This window comes from Scaptodrosophila lebanonensis, unplaced genomic scaffold, assembly GCF_003285725.1.
Source record: "Scaptodrosophila lebanonensis strain 11010-0011.00,11010-0021.00 unplaced genomic scaffold, SlebRS2 tig00000001-arrow-pilon, whole genome shotgun sequence".
In the NCBI taxonomy this organism is placed as follows: Eukaryota; Metazoa; Arthropoda; class Insecta; order Diptera; family Drosophilidae; genus Scaptodrosophila; species Scaptodrosophila lebanonensis.
The window spans coordinates 11625508-11639425 of NW_022060529.1; the positions used below are offsets into that span (position 1 = coordinate 11625508).

The 13918-nt window shown below is 40.3% G+C and overlaps 1 protein-coding gene across 1 annotated transcript in view; it reads right to left on the reverse strand.

Moving 5' to 3' along the window:
* The window catches only part of LOC115625894 (zwei Ig domain protein zig-8), a 97415-nt gene that overhangs the window by 34993 nt on the left and 48504 nt on the right, over nt 1-13918 (reverse strand). The gene's annotated exons all lie outside the window — the stretch shown is intronic.

A 13918-nucleotide genomic window follows, 5' to 3' on the forward strand; every position in this document is an offset into this window, starting at 1 on the left:
AGCAGCCGAAAAAAGAGAAATGGCCAACGAAACTTTGTTAGTAGCTGGCGGGCAAGCTTAGCGAAAAATCAATAGAGACCACTAAGGATGGGGCCGCCACAGACGACCAACATCCTACGTCGACAATGGCAACATATGCGCGGCCTGCAATAAACATGGGCGTGAAAACCACAAAATTTTATGCAAACTCATAAAATGATTTTTAGTGCGCGCAACGCGCCAATCTAAACAGAAAAAAAGGGAACATGGCCATGTGCATGAGCTGCCACTGTTGTTGCTATTATTGTTGTTGATGCCGGTGGCAGCCACGCAGACAACAATACGCCATAGAAATAATAACAACAACAATCCACATAAAACTCGCAACCAAAAAACTGCAGTAAAACATGAAACGTTGCTCATGTGCTCTCCTTTCTTTTCGTACTTTTTTGCTCTTCTCCTCTTATTATTTGTTCTTCTTTTTTTTTTGCTTTTGTTGCGTCAGAGCAGAAGCCTGCGGCATCAATATTTTGTCTCTAAGTCGATTTCAGCAGCCGGCTCAAAAATTGCTAAAACCGCAAAACAACGTACGATTTTTATACATTTTTGCGTGCTTTTCTTTCCGCTGGCCGCAACCAAAGCCAAAAACCGATAAATGAACGAACGAAAGCGTTAAACCGACGTCGATGGTCCCAAATCAGTGAAACCAATAAAGTGGATTCCCATTTCGCACCCCCCTCGACCCATCCACCCATGTGAAAAGCAGGGAGGCAAACAAATTTGCCTCAAGGCTCCCGCCGCAAAGCCCGCTTGAAAGTAATAGGAATCGGAGAAAGGCGACGGCCAAATGGCAGTTACATTTCTTACACACTAACATGTGTTTTTTCACGTCTGTGTGCGAGTGTGTGTAGAAAGTTTTGGCGAGTTTGTTGGCTGGCTGACCTCAATGGATTTGGCCACAAGTCCGTTTGGCCATGCGTTGCATTGAACTAATATTGAGGCGTAAAAGATTTGAGAACAAAAAATGGAAACGGTCGCTCGGCACGAGTCTCGTTCTCCCTGTCAATTGCTCCCCAGACGCCCGCATTTTGTGTATTTTACTACCGAAACTATCAAAGGCTTTTTTTTTTGTATCTTTTGAATTGTGGGCAAGATTCGGGATATGATATTTGTGGGTCGACAATCTGTAAGCATAACCATAAACATTTAAAATTACATCGCTTTATATATGACTTAAATAATATTTAGTTTTCTAAATCGAAAGTATAAAACAAGTTTATTCTAATAATAATCTGCGATGTGTGCACTCGTATGTTAATGCATTTATATAACTATAGCGTTTATAAGCAGTTGTGTAGGAATAAGTAGACTTACATATTTGAATATAGTGATGGAATAAACAAGGTAGTGATCATGTAATACTATATATTAAAACTACTTAAGATATGAGCTAAACACCTAATTTGTCCTGCTTTTTTCTGTACACTATCTTTCCATTTCAAAGCAAAGGAGAACCCATGAAGTATTTAGTTCTTCATTTTAATTGTGGCCCATTTTCATTGAAGTAGCTGCGATACGTAGGTACCCATTAGTAGAGACTATAAAATGTAAGAAAATGATTATTTGTCCACTATTATTATTCGGGCCCTGTAAGCCTTCATCGTGCATTGAGACTATAGCTTGAGGAAGTAGAGATGAAGATAAAGAAATCTGAGCTAAAAGCTTATAGTACTTGTAAATAGGGAAACCATTTCAAGTGATCTAGGACTGCCAGATTTTCAATATGACTGACTCGTAAATGTAAGCAGGCGGTATAAAGCGAGCTGGAAGACCTTCATCGCTAGTTCGTTATTTATTTTAGCAGTCGTTGTTTGGCATTTGATAGCTTATAAGATATGTATGTATCTGTAAATTATCAGAATGCTCTTTATACCTAGCAGGTCATAACAAACCATTGCGCCAATCAGACATGGCTGGCATTGCTGCTGCTTTATAGAGGGGCTTGACTTTCCTGATTGATTTGTTAAGGCAAGGCAAAGCAAGGCTCCGAAGCAAACGAGAGTAGAATTATTTGAGAAGAAGCAACATACACACATACGAGCACATAACTGCCTATTTGTCATAAAAAGCAGACGTTTAAGAAATATAAAAATGTCGGCTAAATATACATATGGAAAAGTGCAGCCTACGCAGTTATTCCGTCCGCTTGCAGACGTCTGGAATGGCCACTTAGAATTGCGGTTATAGCCGAGTTTCCAAAATCGATGCAGTCAGCATCAGACTGCCGCTCTCATTTGGATTGGTTTTCGCCCATCACAGCAATATGTGCCACACATAAAACACAACTGTTTTCCTATGTGTGTTTGTGTATATAGTACATGTGTGTGGGAGACTGTGTGTTTGTATGTGTGTGCCGTAGCATGTCTATGGATAATAGCCGCACCCACTTGGTCACAGCTGTTGCGCGCTTTGAGTGCCAGTTTATTGACATTGTCATTGAATTTTGTGAAGTGTTTAGAACTTTGAAGTTCAAAGCAGAGCCCACATGTGCGCCAAATGCGTAAACAAAAGTGGGGCAGACATTGGCAAATATTTGCATTTTATTGATTAACTGACATGCTTTGGGCTCAACGGCAGGGCGTGTCATGCAGCATTTGCATACGCATTTGAATTCAGTTAAAAAGTTCAAGCGAAATGGATTGCTAAACTAATAAAAGCCAGAGAGTTACAAGGACTGCGTTGCGTATACGCCGCATGTGTCGTTCTTTGCTTAGTCGCCGTGAAGTAGCAGCAGCGGAGGCCACAGCATTCCCCGGCACAAACATACTTACATACATTGATGAGCTGGTGTGGTTCTAAAATTAAACAAATCCCAGCTTAGCAATTTCAACAAACACTCACACACACACACACACACACACTCATTTATGAGGCAGCGAGTGTGAGAACGTGTGTGCAGCAATTTGTGCCACATCGTGCATGCATGTTCAGGTTCATTAAACTCTTCGCCACATGCGTGGCATGTCCTCGACTACACTAAACAAATAATAGCTATGGTAACAATAATAATAATAAAGCACAGTCTGGGGGACAAATTTTGTTCAGCAGATAATTTTCAATAAATATTAAAATATATTATTGAGTTAAGCCGCACAATGTCCGAATTCTGCGTCTGGTCATTGGTGAGCAGCTTCGCGACCCAAGCCATCAGGACAATTTCCGAAGGTCTAAGACTGTTCCTTGGGAGGAGTATTGATTGAAACAGGCAGCAGGACAGGTGGATATCCTCCTGCACTTTTACGCCAATTGTACAATTGTCTTTCTGGTTGCCATTTACATCATTTAGTATATTTAGTAAGACTGTATTTTTGTCAGTGTACTTTGCAAACTCGGCTCGCCTTGCGCGCAAACATTTCAATTACCCTCACCTGCTCTACTTGCCAGAGCTTCAGATTACAAGCGACAAACGATTTTCTAAGGAATCGTACGGCAGCTCCTTTCAACCCTAATGCTCGTATGTGCGCGAGTGTGTGCGCGTATGTGAGCTTAAAAGAGCAGTGAAAGAATGCGTGTTTGCAAGTGTAAGGGGAGCAATTGTAAAATAACTTTGGAAACAAATGCAAACTTTCAAATTGCATTTCCAACGCTATCAGAATCGCTGTCAATGTGCAGTTGAGCATGCTCATTTCAAATTTATAATTATTACATGACAATGGTGCACGAATGGGAAACGTTGGGAGGAGGTAGATAGAGAGCGTGGTTGTGAGGGAGAGAGTGGGGAAGAGGCGGCAATGGCTTGAAAAATAGTTGGGCAAAAGTCAGGAGCAGTCAGCAGGCAGCAGGCAGCAGCCTGGCCAAACATTAGCCAACAAACGAACATGCAACGCATAAATGCAGTTGGCATACAAATGAGGCGCAGTCGCAACTGCAGTCGGAGTCGCAGTCGCAGTCATCGCACTCGACGTTGGCGAAAATATTTTACATGCCGGCAAAATTTGCCCATTAAAAATTCTATTTACATAGTCATTACAAATGCAACTTTCGGCCGAGTGGCTGTGGCAGCAGCAATGGCGATGGTGATGGTGATGGCAATGGAAACGGCAAAGTTCTAGGCGGTACTCGTGCAAGGGTTCGCCTATAAAACTCTGAATATTTAGTGCCGGCTCTGGCTCTGGGAGTGTCGAAAAAAAAGAGCAAAATACAATATTACATTTCTACTCGTCATTGCTTCGAAATTATTTTCTTGAGTTAATTGCGACTGGGATCAGAACAACGGGAAACGCAGACATGCAAACAGACAAACATACACACATAAACACTCGTAGCTATGGCCAAATGTGGCACACACACACACACACACACACACACATACTCGTACTCGTACAAAGCACACGTAGGGTGAGGAAACAAAGCACAAAGCAAGAGTTTCATTTAAAAAATAATGAGTTTTCCGGCATTAAAACACACATTCAGCGAGGGAGCATGCAAAGCAACAACAACAACAACAACAACTGTACCAGCAGGGACAGCGAAAAATTACACTATGCCAGAGCCATTGCTGTAGCCAGAGTCGAAAAGCGCGCTACGAAAAAGCAAAGACTTTTGCTTTAATTACATAAAGCTGACAAAACGCTCAGGGAGCCGTGCATGGCAAATTACAGTGTGTGTGTGAGAGAGAGAGAGAGAGAGAGAGAGAGGGTCAGAGGGAAAGAGCTGGACCCAGAAGAGCTTGGCATAAAGGGTCAGATGAAGGCCCAAAAGTCAAGCAGCACTTGTCAAAAGAACTCTAGGCAACCAACAACAACAACGACGACGATGAGGACATACCACTCGCACTTCATTGTCGCTTGTTTTGAGGTTACATAAAAAGGAGGGAACGGAGAAGGGAAGTCGCTGCAAACAATCCTTTGCGCCAAAAACATAATATGCTTCAAGAAGATGGAGAAGTCATTTGCAAGGCAGACAAGGCAACACAATTTAAATCACGATAAGTTAAATCCGGCTCAGAGGACAAGCCACCTGCACCTCCACTGCGATAAAAGAGCACTTAGCTCTTTTGCATCTTCTGTCGAATTTTCGTCGAATAGCAAATGCTTAGGGAGCGGGCCGCTACAGGGACAGCGTCAAGGCCCCATTACGCATAGGCCCCGTTGGCCGTTGAATATTTTAATTAATTATGAGGGCGGCGGCAAAATACAAAAAAAAGTGAGGCTGTAGCACAAACTGTTAACGTCTCTACAAATGAAATGAAAGCAAAAGTGTGTAATTATTCAAATGCAAGCGCAAAAATGAAGCGGTGCACAAACAAAGGCCACCATCATCAGTAGCAACAGTGAAAAAGATTTTAATCCCAAGGCAAACAAACATTTTACAATGCTCAAATAGCGCTCCAGCCCTTCGCTCTTCGCCCTTCCCCATTCTCAGACACACACACACACACACACGCACAAGTTAATCCCCGACGAATGCTGGCAAGCAGGGCAGCACTATAAATAATAAGAAATACTGTAATGAGCGACCAACGAGGTTTGGCAGAGCGGCAAGTGGTGTTGCCACCAAAACGCATGCAAGCCCCAAAAATCTCAAGAGTGCCACAATTGGCACGATGTTTGTTCCCGGCACCCAGCATGGTCATATGTACATATTTGTCGGAAAAACACACAAGCCCGCAAACATATTTAAGGCGAATCTCCTGCTGCGACTGCACCATAAGCGGAAATCATCACAGTCATTTGCGTTGGTAGAGCGGAAATTGTCGTACACTTGGACGCCATTTTTATGAGTGTGTCGTCCCTATTAAATAAATAATAAATAAAATTAAATCTAAGAAAGTTGGGCAATCTGCTTTTCTTTTATATTTCGACAGCGCGCTATGTGTAAAAAGTTTTTAAGCTCCAAATAAACTCTAAAGCCAACTACCGAGATGGAAATATTTCCTTTGCAGCCAAAATTTATATTAGAGCAGATCGTTAATTTGACATTTCTCTAAGTATTGCTGAAACTTCAACAATCATTTTAATTAATGTAATTTATTTGAACCAGAACTTTTTTATCTGTTAAGTCTCATACTGTCTCTGACTGCTTTTGGCAGCGAGTTGAGGCTGCCCAAATGAAATAATAAATAAATTAAAATATATATAATTAAATACACCACCAAATACTTTAGCCTACTTACTTAGATGAGCTGCGAGCATTAGATTAAAGAATAAGAGGAAAAATAAAGTTGGTTATAAGTGCAGACAGGCTATCAATTGATTAAAAAAGAATAGGATTTGTTCTTAACTTGGAAGCAAGCTTTAGGTGTAATACTTACATGTATTGTATAGATACTTAGGTGCAAAACACAAAAAAAGTACGATATAGTATGGTATTACTAATTATTGATGCGCTTGTAAATCGAGCCTGAAGCTAGAAGAGCAAGCTGCGAGTCTTAGTTTTGCAAATCCATGAGATGAAAATGTTGCTTGCGAAAGTGCTGCGTTTACTTTTTATTAATTACTCATTAACTTTAAGTCTTATAGTATAACATAAGCATATTCCCGTTAAATAAAATAAGCTAATTGGTATTAAAACGTACATATATGTAGCACAAAAATAACTGGTCGCCGTTGATCAAAAACCGTTTTCAATCTCAATCGCTTTAAGATGTTTTTTTTTTTTTTTCAAACGAAAGCCTTTCTTGCAATCATCTGGTAGATACCAAATACTTAATAATTAAACAAAAGGACTGTCTCCATATATTGTGTCTGCTGCCTAAGCTTTCAATAGTGGAAATAATGTGCAATCATATTATATTTCCGTTTGGCATCAACATTTTCTTTCAATAATTTCAGACTTTACTTTTGTTTGAGGAGTGAAAACAATTGGAAATAATAAAATGTACAACTCATCTAGATTCATTGACTTTCTTGTTGAAAAGTTTCCATTGTGTTTGATTTCAATCCAGTCTGAGTTTCCACCTGCTTCAATTTTGGAATTGACATTTCTGCCCTATACTCGTATGTACATACTTGTTGTTGATTGGGTTGAGGCATTTGGTTTTTCAGGAATAAGCTTTTCCTGCCATTGTTTTGTATCTCTGGCTTATTTTCAATTCAAATGTGCGCAGTTATGTGCCTTTAAATATAATTGTGCCACATTAGATGTGTGTGTGTATATATATATACATTCGGGAATACACATATAGTACATATAAATTCGTATTTGCATGTAGCTTTGAGTTTAGTTCTACATATGCTTGCCATAAATACAGAGGGCAATAAATGAATTGCCATTTCATTTGCAGCTACCAAAGGAGCAATGGGTATGTGAATATATATTCCTGAGTCTGTGTGTGTGTGTATGTGTGTGCTAATACGCATTTTAGTGCATGTGTATTTGTAAATTTATCTTTTGTGCATCGTAAATCTTGTTGCCTTTTCAGCATTTTCGAAAATTTATTTCCTTATTAAAACTTTTTTTATTTGATTTAATTCAAGCTGATGTGCAGGCAGGCAGGCTGGCAGGCATTCAAACGAGCCTGCTTCGAGGCACCATCGGTGCCTGCTCCTGTTGGAAAAGCCATTGCAGATGGTGGTAGTATGCTCACATACTTACACACACACATACACGTATGTGTAATGGTGTGCGTGCTTTGGTATAAACATCTACGACGTCTACCCTTTGCTCAAAGTCAAATAGTTTTTCGAAAAAGCATTCAAGTTTATCGTGCGTTTCCTGGGAAATTAACATGCTGCCTTTGCCATCACAGTTTCTGTTGCTGTTGCTGTTTGTGTTGTTGTTGTAGGTGGTCTTCCAAGCCACCTTTATGTGCTTCTCTGTATGCGTCTATTTGTGTGAATGCGTGTGTGTTTCATAGCCCTTTTATACTCGTATGTGTAACTCGTGGTTGACTTCGTTTGCCTCATCGACGACGCACACAGTCATAAAAATATCGTTTGCGGATTTGCCTTTGTATCTGTGTATGTGTGTGTGTCTGTGTGTGTGTCTGTGTGTGTGTTTACTCGTGTGTGTAGGCACGCTCGCAACTAAACTTTTATTTTAGATTAAGTCAATTTCCCAAACACCGACGCCAAGTATTTTTCATTTCGTCGGTTGCCCTTTTTATTAACAAACTCGTTCCTATTACCACATTCATATCAGGGCTATCTGCTAGCTGTACATATATACATGCGTATATATGTATAACCCAACTATGCACATGACGAGTCTGCAACCCAGTCTGTCCTACTGTCTATCATTTGTGGGTTTCGCATTGGGCTTCTGTTTTTAGTTTTTATTTTTGTTTTACCTACTCTCAGCGGCGTAATCGGGAAAGTTAAATTTCTCACATTGGCAGCCACACGTGAAAAATAAACGGCAATGGCAACTGCGGTGCTTTCTAAATATTTCTGTTTTGGTTTCGCTAACAGGAAATTATCTATTCTGAAATACGCATGAGAGCAATTTGATTGGGAGCGGGAACTTTAAAACGATTCCTATAAATTGTGCTCGGAGCTGTTGGCTGATTGCTTGATTTATCTTATGTCCTTTGGCTAAAGACTTTATTGGCAAAGTTTGATTGAGTTAGCTGGTCGTTTTTGTTGTTGTTGTTGCTAGTGATTGCTTCATTTTTGTTTATGGCTTTTACTTAGCACTCTTTTAGTTACAACCGTGCACTCACTCTTAAAGAGGTGTGTTGAATGTAAAGTATGAACCTTATACGTATATATTTTTAAAACTGGAAGGAAACACCATTTTGCATGCATTTTTTTTTTTTTTTTGCAGTAACTTATGGATTTGAATCATTGATGCTTCAGTTGTATTATGCTGTATTGTGTGAACAAAAAGGTAAGGTGATAAGAAAGTATATGATAGTTGAAATGTCAACAAGTTCTAGTTTTGTAGCCAAAAAGTTGAATTATTTTTCTCTATCATTATTAAATATAAGCCAGATTTTTCTTAGAAACATTAAAAACTCATTCTGCAAACTGAAAGTTTCTGAATGGTTGGCTTTAAAGTCTTTAATTCCACAAATAAAAGACCTAACTGTTTCACAGTTGCTATGTATATTTTTGTTTACTGAGAAAATAGCAATTAAATCTTTTTTGTAGGTACTGTATCTTTCTGAACCTATATTTGCAGAGCATGCAAAATTATTATTCATACAAGTATACAGGTATAAACAAAAATTGAAGGCTGCGATAGTGAAAGCATTGCAATGCCACATTTTTGCTTTATGCTTGTAAATTTCCCTTTAATTGCAACCAATGCCACTTAACAACTTGTACTGTCATTAATTTAATCAATGCAAGGAATTGGCTTATTGCGAAAAGTGCTTGCAGGACACGCCATCGAAGTGTGTGTGCATAAAATAAATATAAACAAAGAGCATTTTTAAAATGGCGCATAAATAAATTGCGAATTGTGCACTCGCTTTGCCACGTCTGACATTTCTTAATTTATTATCTGTCGTATAAATCAACGTTTTAATTATGTGTTGTTGCCATCGTCGTCGTCGTCGTTGCTGTTGTTGTTGTTGCTGTTTCTGTCGCTGTCATTGCTGCTTCTGTTAAGTATTTGTGAAATGAGCGCGCATTGCGTTGATGAGTAAGGTACATAAAAATGTTAATTACCTGCACAGCTTACTCTTTAAATTGCATGCAAACAACGGGAAAAAAGACAACGATGGGACACCTCTACCTTAACCCTACCATCTGTACTACATAAAAGTAAAATTTAGGCAGTTGGAAGCCAAGCTCGCACATAGCGAAGGCAGCTGTTTTAATTACAACAAAGCCGTAGCAAAAACAAATGTTTGCGGCACATAAAAGTGGCTAACGAGTCGACGGCTCTCTAGCTGGCAAGCCGCCGTTGACATATTTGCGTATTAGCATTAGAGCCCCCAACGACTTAACCAGGCTAAATCTTTTTAATTTTCCCACAATTATAAACGCGTCTCGCATATGCAATTGAATGTCTTGGCAATGTGTCGCAACGGTGTGGCGATATGGTCGGCAGCATGGGGCATGTGGTCGGAGTCAAGAGCAAACGTCTAGGCATTCTGTTTACTTGTTATGCCAGTTGTTTGTTTATGCCTAATGCTAATGATTGCCGTTAGTCGGTAACGTGGCTGGTACCCCTGTTTGCAACCATTTCTGTGTGTGTGTGTGTGTTGGGGGGTATCGCCATTTTGTATGTACATTTTGACTATGCCTTGTGGTTTTTATATGAGATTTGCAAATTACCTTTTATAATATTTAAGACACTTGCTCGACCGACCGTCTGGTAGCAGCAGCGGCAGGAGCAGCATTTTGCGAAAGTGTGCCTGCTCCCTGTGTACTTTCATTTACATTTTATGCTTTTTACAACAATTTTATTGCTTAATATGGCAAAGCAAATGCCGCCCTCTACACGGGCACTTCCCGACCACATTGTGTAACTGCTGAAACAAATTGTCACCCTACAGGCTGGTAGAACACACACAATTTTAATAGAGGAAACTGTTTATGGGAGTTGGTAAGTGGAAAGTGTTTTGGGGCCTCGGCTGTTAGAGCGCCTAATGTTTCCTTATGGTGCGTTTGAACACATTTTAATATGCAATTAATATGCCTCGGTGGCTGACACATTCTTTTATAATACTTACATGACAGAGAGCAAGTCATGGCTATGTATTTTAATGACCATCCACGCACGAACGCACACATAATCAGCTAATTTTGTTCATGTAGCTTGTGGTTGCTTGCTTGTCGCCTTACAAATTCCGCATAAATCATACGCCCCGTTGTCCCCACTGACCCATTGAGTCCCCACTCGCCAAATAAATCAACTTGAATATCAAATTTGTAGTCCACAACTTTCTTGTGCGTACTTTCCTATAGCAATTTTTATATTCAATTCGCGTAGTAGGAAATATGTAGGAAATATGTGGTTTATCAAAAATATTATTAAAAGTATTGATCCATACCCATCAACTGGACCACTGGACCATCATGTATGATAAAAATGGAAATGGGAATACTATATTCAAGGTACATTTTAACACTTGTAATCATAAGCTCTTCTTTAATATACCCACATCAATGTTAAATGTGTTTGTTTCCGAAAACTTTAAACATAATTTAATATTGAAGGTCGAGTATGTTTTAAATATTTTAATTAGGTGCCATCTTAAATCTCACACTTAGCGTTTGTATTCAAACTCAAAGCTTAAGTACTTCCAAGAACAATTAGAACAATGAAAAAATTCCGAGTAATTTATGCAACTACCCTGGTAATGAAAATCCCAAAAATTAAAGACGGTATACCCGAGTCGAGTGCACTCGCCTGTAAGATTCTACGAGTATAACTTTTTTCTCCCTGCAAACCGTGTTGAACATCAAAAGCATTGATGGCTCGGCGTTGTAACCCGCTTGAACGCTTCAGCTGACAGCTGCCCATATGCGACCCGCTTCAGTTACCCATACACTTCCAAGGGCGGCCCTTTACTTTTGTTTCTGTCACTTGGTCAAGTTTTCTGATTGAAGCGGCTGAAGTGGCCGCCTTCTGTTTCTGCTACTACTTACTTATGCGTTCCTTGTGCCATGAAAGTTGGCAAGGCAACAGTGGGCTGGAGCCACGCCCACAACAAGCTGCCTTTGGCTACGCGCTGGGCCGTTGCGGCATTAATGCCACATTATAAGATTTATTATACGCCAAATGAATTTGCTACACAGCTCACAATTGTATGTGTATGTACGTACGAGTACATAGCGTTTCCTTTACCAAATATTTGACAGAAAGTCGCATAAATAATGCTTCCAGCTGCTCCTGTCGGTCGTGTGTAGAACTGCAGAGATCTACCATTAGGCGCGGGCAGATTGACAAAACTCAATCGGATTTCCCTACAAATACTTCTACATATGTAAATTCCGTTTGAAGTTGCTGAATACACATGCATGTGTCGGAAATTAATATGAAAAGCGGATATAAATAAAGTATGCGGAATAAATGAAAGTCAGTCCACACTTCAATAAGGAGGCAAACTTTAATTTTACACGAAATTGTATAAACTGTGTCCAAATATGAATAAATCTCTTTTCCATCCACTTATATTTCTCCCGAATTTTTTCAAGTTTCTGCAACAGTTACACGAGAGGTCGATGTTTGATCCCTTAAGCTGAAGTTGGGCAAAACAAATTGGGGTCGCTTGAACTATGTGTATCCCTTTCAGAATTATGGCTTATAAAACAGACCACTAGTCGCAAAGTTTTTGCTACTACATCGCAATGCTTACGAGTATACTCGTAATGTGTCTGCGATTATCCGTGGCAAATTGAGGCCGCTTTTGTTTTATTCTATCTTGTTTGTTTGTCATTGTACATTTTTATGCCAAAGTCAAGCTAATGTGCACTCATTAGACGCAGGCTGCCACGTCCTTTCTCCTTGCTGCTTCTTTGTTACCCTAGTGCACTCAATTTTTGGGTATTTTCAGCAAATACGAATAAATTTAAAAAAAGGAGAACGGGCGAGATTGAGGCTGAAAAAATACAACAGACAACTCAAATTATGCAGCCATGCGTATAATTAATCTGTTAGCATTAATTGCGGCAAAAGGCTGCAAAACCGCAACCGAAGCAGGATCTGCGGTAGTAGGAGGTAGGTGGAGGCAGCGGAGAGTCGGAGCTGGGAGAGGGCCACAGAGAAACAGCATGAAAGCGTTGCGAAGCAAAGCCTGAAATTATTTTAACGCTCAGGCAGCGAGATAAACTACGGACTGCGGACTAAAGACCCCCAATACTGTTGCCAGCGCCCATTTTAACTTGTGTTTGTGTGTGTGTGTGTGTGTCTCTGTGTGTGTGCCTGTGTGTGTGCTTAAATGTCATTCGTAGTTAGTCAAGCGTGACAGCAAAATATAAATCTGCTGCCATAGCAAGGCGGCGTCATCGCAGTTTATTGAGAGATCAGTGAATAGCCGACGGGAACGGCACTTAAAGTTGATTGCGCGCACTAAATGCACAAAATGCGCTTTAAATGCTGCTTTAAATGTTAAAAAAAGACATTGTCACCCTGTGCAGGGTGAAAACTTTCCATCCACATACCCAGTCTCGCTGTCTACTTTTATTTCTTGCTCTCTATCTTGGCGTGTGTAATTAATTGCTGGCAAGGTGCTTACGCCAACACATTGTATACTGTACATAGTTGCGAAGTCAAGGCGCAAGCTGCATGACGAGAGTGAAAAAAAAAATACCTGGAGAGAAAAACGACTGCACAATTTATAAAAGTCAACACTTGAACACGTTTCAGCATTCGAGCGGGAGGCCGTGCGACCGAAAGACCGAACGACCGACTGAACCAACAACTGAACGACCTGCCTCCGCTCCCACTCCAGCTGGCACCCGCCTGGCAAACTCTCGTCATTTTATTATCAAGCGTATTTCTGCACGTAATTGTTTTGACGTCACTTTGCAAATTGTCCATTTTTTGTCTCACTGCGTGCCGTGCCGTGTCACGGCATGACCTGACAACAGCTGCCATTCACTGGTCGCAGGTTAGCTGTTTTGTCAACTAGTCCATTAACGCAAAAGTATTGTAATTAATTGTTGGGACTTCTATCCATAATGACAAATTTGTTTTGCGCCGCTCTCATTCCAAAATGCAATACTAGCTAGGTAGCTACTAGCTATCTAGCTATCTGGCAATCTATCTACTTATCTACCTATCTACTAGCTGCATGCAAATTGCTGTTCCACACGCACGCAACACCTGGCGTATGCGCAATATTTAAGTGAGACCTGCGCACGGCAAAACGCCATTTGTCCGATACAATTATCGAATGATATCTGATTGCTGTTGTCAATCATTATCTGGGACACTGTCAAGCCAATCGTTGAACTCTCTGTGTAGCTTTAATTTCAATTTAAATTGCTGAGTGGCCGCCTCGCTCTGATTACTGTGATTATTGCCAAATGGCTTGTCAAAT